This window comes from Monopterus albus, unplaced genomic scaffold (assembly GCF_001952655.1).
Source record: "Monopterus albus unplaced genomic scaffold, M_albus_1.0 scaffold172.1, whole genome shotgun sequence".
Classification (NCBI taxonomy): Eukaryota; Metazoa; Chordata; class Actinopteri; order Synbranchiformes; family Synbranchidae; genus Monopterus; species Monopterus albus.
The window spans coordinates 2977986-2985852 of record NW_018128052.1 but is presented as its reverse complement, the minus strand read 5'-3'; the positions used below and the strand labels follow the sequence as shown (position 1 = coordinate 2985852).

General features: G+C 42.2%; 1 protein-coding gene across 1 annotated transcript in view; it reads left to right on the top strand.

Annotated features, from left to right (window-relative positions):
• hs2st1a (heparan sulfate 2-O-sulfotransferase 1a) overlaps positions 1-7867 on the top strand; it is a 25243-nt gene that overhangs the window by 728 nt on the left and 16648 nt on the right. The gene's annotated exons all lie outside the window — the stretch shown is intronic.

Below are 7867 nucleotides of genomic sequence, written 5' to 3'. Positions count from 1 at the left end.
GAGTGTTATAGTAATTCATTTCCTACAGATTGGAGCTATCTCATCTGTGAGGTTGAGGAGGTGCTGCTGTCTTCAGCATGAGACCCAGTGATAGTGAATGAGTATGTGCTTGTATACTTCATTCTGACAAAAATCATCTGGATTACGGATTGGTTGTTTGGTCTTTACAGTGGCAGAAAATAATGGAAAATGCCCATTGCAGCTTCCTAAAACACAAAGTGATGTCAGATATCTTGGCTTGTCAGGCCCACAGATGAAAACCAAAATGATAACGCGGATTTAAAAAAAAAAACAAACAAACATCAAATCTTCCCATTTTAGAAGCTGGGAACAGTAAATGTTTGGCATTTCTGCTTTGAAATCACCTAAACAGTTAATTCCCGGTCAAAATAGTAGCTGATTAATTTTCTGCCATTCAGCTATTTGAAGAATCATCTTATTGTTTCAGCTCCAGTACATTTTACTTGTACTCAGGATGAGAAATCCACAGCTCATTTAAAAATATAAGACATGAAGTCATGCTGGGCCAGGGTGGTGGTTCTCGAGTCGGATTATAACGTGGGATGGTCAGTGAAGAATATATTGCAGTTGTCACATAACATAATAATACTAATATTCTACGTGCACCACTCTGCTGCAGACCCTCGTCTGTCCCTTTACCAAACGCTGAAACGTGGCTACCACTGTGTTCATATCTCATTGCTAGCCCCCATCGGGGGCTCAGTCCCAGTAAAGACCTGGGACGTTGCAGGATTATCTTTCTGGTGCATCCACCATGGACATTTTTTTTTTAAGGAACAGCAGAGTGATGAGCCTGGCACGGAGGACAGGGCAGTCAACAAACTATTTTCATGCCAGGCATTTTAACATGTAATAGCAATATAAGCACATGCCTAATGGGTACAGTGTATTCTATTCAAGGTCCTGTGTGTGCTGGCTCACTTAAGGGACACTTAATGGAAAACAGAAATCATCAGTGTTATTAGTAACACCTGTGGCAATGTCTGCTGAGAAAACTGGCATCTCAACTGTTGAGAAGGCTCTGCTCACCTGCACGTGTCATTCTGACAGACTATGGTGAAGTTGGTCAGTCACAGGGTTGCACCTGGCAATTTATGTCATTATTGATTAACTGTGTTGAGTCTTTATTGGTCAGTATAGTCTTTGAAATGTCAGGTGGCAGAACTTCAGATGTTTCTGTGTGTGACCAACAGTGTAAAGCACAAAGGTGTTGAATATGGAAGGTACAAGGGTCAGCCAGTTATCTGATAAGTTGATCAACAGGATGAGATTATTTTGATCAGTCATATAAATCAATATGCAAACATCTTGAAGTCTAGGAGACTGTGATAACCATTTTTTACAAATATTTTCTGATGTTTTGTTGAGCAAATGATTAATCAAGAAAAATTCAACAGATTAATAGATAATGAAAAAGAAACGTTAGTTGCAGCCCTTTAATATAAAACAGAGATAATAATCCATAATCTTTTAATCCCTTAATAACTTTAAAGCACTAATGAGGGCCTTAGATGGTATCATGTCACTTTTACAATGATATTTTTTAAAACAACTGGTTGATTAATTGATTAGTAGAGTCACAAAAATGATTGGCAGCTATTTTTATGATCAAGAAGTCATTTGTCAAGTAAAAATCCAAAAATTTGCTTCTGAGTTGTGACTGTTTTTGGTTTTTCTTTGATTTCTGTGTTGGTAAACAGAATATCTTTAGGTTCTGGGCTGATTAAACAAGGAAATTATTTAATGTCACATTTACTTGGGAAATTTTTTCCCACTGATGTTTTCACTGGTTTCTGACATTGTGAGGATCAACGGCAAATAAATCAGTTATGAAAGTAATGGTTTGAAATTGCCAATCCTTTTTCTTACAGATAGGTGAATAATAGACAGACTTTGTCCGACGAGTCAAAGACGAGGCTGCGTGGCACGTTGCCTGGCCAGATTGTCAATAAAATGGTTAAGTCATCTTAATTGAATAAAGTGTCCCAGCTGAGTTTCCACATGCTGGAGCACTCAGGAGTCCCAGGGGTATAGATGGCTATATTGGACTGTGACATGGTTTACTGCTGCTGTAAAGGGCTATACGTTATACCCTGTGAAAATCCAAACTTCCAAGGCTGCAAACACACACAGATGCTGAAACAGAACCTGAGAGGTCTTTCCCCTGATTGCCCACCACCACGAGAATCTGCTGACTTGGCAAAAAGTGCTATGATAGATGGCTGGCCTGAGCAGACGTCTGTACACTGGAGCATAATGTGCTGCATAGCCAAATAGTTGTGACTGAGGCTTTCACAGGCTCAGTGCTGACAGACGGCCTCGGGGCTGATCACATTACCAGGTACGCCTGCTGCAGGTCCATCTGTGCGACAATAAAAAGCAGCAGGACGACCATCACAAGGACAGGTGGTGTCCAAAACTCCACAAATAACTCTTCCATGATAAATATGAAAACTTTTTTTGTCACCTTCCTGGTTCATGTTTTCACTTGTTCACAACAAACTTCATGTGGGTTGGAATGGCCGAGGTCCTCTCCTCTGAGCCTATTGCCTGACAATTTGGCTGAATCACTTCCCCCATGAGACTCCTCCCGCAGGACAGACAAGCTGTGATTTGCTTCCAAGCTAATCGCTGTCCCAAGGTTTCACTGAGAAGTCTCCTGCATTACAATCATGCTGCAAGGCAGCTGTGCATCCTGCTCTGGGCCTAATCCATTATTCTGACAGTGTTTCTCTCTGTCTGCTTACCGCCGCTGCTGCCGTCTGGGTCACCAGTAACACAGGCTGACTGTGCAGAGATGGGCAGAAATAAGGTTTCTGTAGTGAAGATCCACGAGGGCCACTTGCCCTATGAGGGCTCACTCTCTCAGTTCAGGCAATTTCAGATGTTCATCTAGAAGAATTTCATATACAGCCACAAGAAAAGTAATGGCACTGTTGCAGTTTCCTGGGTTTCTGCATAAATTGGTCATAAAATGTGATCTGATCTTCACCAAAGCCAGAAATATCAGCAAACACAATATATCTAAGCTGATACAATAGAAACAGTCATGATCTTTTTTGTCTTTATTGAACACACCCATAAAACATATAAAGTGATGGTGGGAAAAGTAATGGCAACACCAGGCTTCTGATGTCACAAAACATCAACTGGAATCAGCTGTTCGCAAACCTGGAGCCCAATCAATGAATTGAGAATGGCTGACACTCAAACAGTGTCGCAGAATTCGGAGAAAAAAAGTCAGAACTTTTTACAGTGACCCTAATCCTCATCCATAACAGATCATGTTTACATTTCATGAATCTTCTTTGGTATGCGTGGATTTATTTGGCTCTGAATATTTAAACTTGTGATGAAGCCGGATGTCATTTGGCAGAGCCTTTTGTTCAGTGTGAGAACATCACTGCCTGTCGCCATCTTTGTTTATATGAGATTAATGAATAGCCAAGAAAATGATCTTTTTCCTGGATTGGTCCGGATTATTAATTTTGATTCTGTGTTGAAGAGCCTACAAGGGTTTGGGAGATACCGTTTAGAATTTGGGCGAGTGTTGTTAAATAACAGTGCAGGATTAAATTCGACATGTATCTATTTTGCAGGTTAATGTGACTCGAGGTCACATAAGAGTCACAAGATGGGGCTAGGGCTCAGTAACAGCGATAACGCCTCCAGTGTTAACTCATTATTTACTAGGAAATAATAAATTGATACCAGTGTTTCAACATGTTTCATCATTACACAACCGAGTACGTCATTATTTGTGTAACATCTGTCCTTGCTATCTGCTTTTATAGACTGAAGTGATGCTGAGCTTATTTCCTCAGTATTTATAAATATGAAAAAGCATAGGTTTTCATTCTAGCAATCCCACTTTTAGAACAACAACCCCCTTTTTCCACTTTAAAAGTCATAGCTAGCAGGTTAATTTTAAAGTAAAGCAGTACATTGAGAACACCATTAATAGAAATGCTGCTTGTCACCTCATGCGGCTTGTAGTTGGACAGATGACCTCTTCACCTCTCTGGCCTGCAGGACACATGAGTCACCCAGCAGGACAGACAGAGGCTTTCTTCCTTCAGCACCATTGCCTTTTATCCGCGAGCTGTTTTTCAGCCTGATTAAAGGAATTCAATTTCCATCTGTTGCGTGGTGATATTTAGTTCCAACAAGCGGTTCTGTGATGAGCTCGGAGAGAAGAGAGGTGCTGTTGAATGCATAAGGAGGAAGGGCATGGATGTGCTCATTGTGGAAGTGTTTGCAGAGCTGACACATGGCTTATAAGCATTCATTTGTCACTGCAGGCCATTGCCCCACATGCTCGAGCCCCCCCCACCACACACACACACACACACTTACATCCACACTCCACCACAGAGTGACCTGGGCATCTGGTTAGGAGTTTGCCCTTGAAAGGACATTGGTCAGGCATGGCTCGTCTGTCCTCATGTGCACACAGCATGGACTTTAATTGGATGACTTTATACCTTCGAGCTGCGCTGCCGCTGCTGCTCAGGTCCCTGCGGAACATCACTCATCCTTTCATCTCGAGCTGCAGTTGTGTTTGAGTGTTTCCTCTGATGATCCAAGCGTCTACCTGGTTTCCTTTTACTCCTACACATTTGTCAAGCGCGTGTCAGCTGGTGTCTGTGATTCACTCACCAAATGCTGGCTTCCTCTTTAAGATTAATTGATGACACATCAGCAGCACTCAACTTGACTGAGTCCTGTTTCTTTTCACAGCTCCAGGTGCAACTCTCAACCTCCCAAATATGTAACCTCCAGCGTGTCTTCTTCTCCTTCTTGTTTTCTGGTCCTTTGTGCTGGCACTGCACTCAGGTTTCCTTTGAACTCTCCTTGACACTCCACATCTCTTTTAGCTGTGCTGAGGGATATAAAGGGTGCATGAGTCATTTGCTTTCACTCTGCTACCATAAGCAGCCAGTAGCGTCTGTCGCCTGGACCAGCCTGCTCAGTCACAAACATGCCATTTGAGCGGCTAATGGAGGGAAGCCCACTGTGGAGATGGGTGTAGGTGTCGGGGATAGATTTGTTGTGGGAGGCGGGAAAGCAGAGCGCTAATGGTCATGCAGGACTTTTGCTGGATTGTTATAGGCATGCTCTGACAGGGGCTGAGGATTTATGCCCCCTAGCGCACACTCTGTCTGACAGGGAATGTGTTCTTGCAAAGTGGCGTGCGCAGCAGCAGCCGGAGCCAGTGGGACGTTTACTGCTGTAGCAGGATGACAAACAGATTGTTATGCACAGTTTCACACCCTGGATGTAATTGGAGTCTGCTCGAGAAGAACACCTTCCTCCAGTACCACCCATCATTCCCCTCAGCTGGCCTCTCCCCAATATTTACTCCCTCGCTCTTCACACAGACACACTTCCTCCTTCTCCCCGTGTCCCCCCTGTCTTCATCTCTTCCCATATCAATGTTGGGCAGGTGTCACTCAACTCCAGTAAGCTTTGAATATCACATGGTAGCAAACCCTGCAGCCACATTATATTGACTGACCTCGTGGGGACAATGAGATCAGACACAGGTCCTACAGGTCCTTGTGACTCTTGTGCATTACATACACATGGACCAGATTATTTTTGATTCATTAGAAGAGTCGACAATGATTCAAGAAAATACAGAATCTTGGTGAGTGCTGTCAAATGATAGTACAGAGTTAAAACATGTCAGTTCTGCAGGTTAACAGAAGAGTCATCTCTGTCACATGAAGAGTGTGAAATACATGAGAATCACAATCTGGCACTAAGGTGAACACTGATCCCTAGTGCTGATGGGACTTTACCATATGTGATTTCAGAGATGACCTGTTTTTCATTCTCCATGCTCCATTTTAACAAACATAAGGTACAAGATCAAATTTAGACGTCCTGGGGCTCTCACCTTGCTATAGCTAGGCTAGTTAAGGCTGGTCTGTTTCTGACACACGATGGAGTGTGTGGCTGCTGGTGTCAGTTACCCCTCTTCTCTGCTGAGTTTGCAGGGTTTCTTTTTCTCCACGACACCATTCAGCTCCTCCTCTGACAGCAGCTAATAAACCTCTGTCATGATAATAGCTTATAATCACAATACTTTCATCCAGAGCCTTGTGGATTAATTGTAAACAACTTCTCTATCTGCATACTGAGCCCTCCTCATGATATTCAGATCCCTTTTGTGTTTTGCTAACCCCACTGGACAAGCGCCTGGAAGGAGCGTACCCGCTGCTGGCTTCGGAAATAAGGTGCTATCAGAGGAACCAGAAGCGTGGAGGGGGGATAAGAAATGAAAGAGATGATTTAATTTTCATTGAGACAGAAATATTTAAATCCCCGTCTAGTGAAAATCATAAGCTCCTACAAAAAAAAGTAATGAGAATGCACGCCTGCAGCATTTTTACAGCCAGTTTCATCAGAGCACAGAGGGATAAAAGAAGAAGAAAGATGAAGTAGCGCTGGCCTTCTTCTCCCTCAGCTTCTGGTTCAACTTTGCTCCTATTAGCCATAGAGCCAACTTACAGCTGCCTTTATCTTGTTTTTCGGTTACATGTCTACCACCAGGCGCATTCAAGGGTGTTATAACTGTCAATATGGTGCTCTAACACTCTTTTCATTCCTCTCCTAGTCTTGACTTCTCCACCTCCTGTGCTTCCTTTGCTTTCTTTCTGTTGTTTGTTTTTGGTTTCTGGCTCTTTGCACGTTTCTCTTTCCATCTCCTCAGTGCACTGAGCAACAGTGCCAAACTGGTTGAAATTCAACTTGAAGTTCATTAGACAGAAGCAAATAACTACATGGGAAAGTTGGAAATACCCACACTTCACACACTACAACCTCGTTTAACACTCTATATCCTTTTGTAATGTCATGTAACTGTTGTCTTGTCTCCCATGTTCGGTACTGTTTTGTTAGTGTTTTTGTTTCAATAAAAGAAGAAAAAAGGGAAAGAAAAAAAAGATCAGGACCACAAAAAAAAAACTACATGGGAAACAGCTGTTACGTGCGGGTGTGCGTGTGCATGTGCATCTTATTAATGCAATGTTTGTGTCGCTGAATATTCAGCTCCCACACTCAGACTGCTCCCTGCTGAGTGAGGATCAGTGGATTGTGTGCGTCCACGTATCTTTTTGTGATCTCCATGTGCATCGACGCTGTGCACCGGGTTGATTGACTGAAGCTTTTTTGTATTAGACTAGTGTCTGCACCTCTGCTGCCCTGCTTCTGACCCATATCAATGCACCAGTTTGATACACTGGAATTGTATTGATGCTGATTCTGCCCTCGTTAAACTGATTAGGTATTGGTCAGACAGGATTAGCTCTGTAATAGACAGTCTCTTTTTGTAAATGCAGCTTCAAGAAACCTTGAACAACCTAATTCAGATTTGAAAAAGTATCAGAATAATGTTGCTGTATTAAGGTATTCATATATTATTATTTTCACTTTTTATTAGTCTGCCTACAACAGACTCGTGGAACATCTTTTCAATGCATATTTTGTCTGATCCATTGTCCTACAGTGTGTGAGTATATGCGGTGGGCACGAAAAGTATTCAGATCCCCTTAAATTTTTCACTCTTTGTTATATTGCAGCCATATGCTAAAATCATTTAAGTTCATTTTTTTCCTCATTAATGTACACACAGCACCCCATATTGACAGAAAAACACAGAATTTGACATTTTTGCAGATTTATTAAAAAAGAAAAACTGAAATATCACATGGTCATAAGTATTCAGACCCTTTGCTGTGACACTCATATATTTAACTTAGGCTCTGTCCATTTCATCTGATCATCCCTGAGATGGTTCTACACCTTCATTTGAGTCCAGCTGTGTTTGATTATACTGATT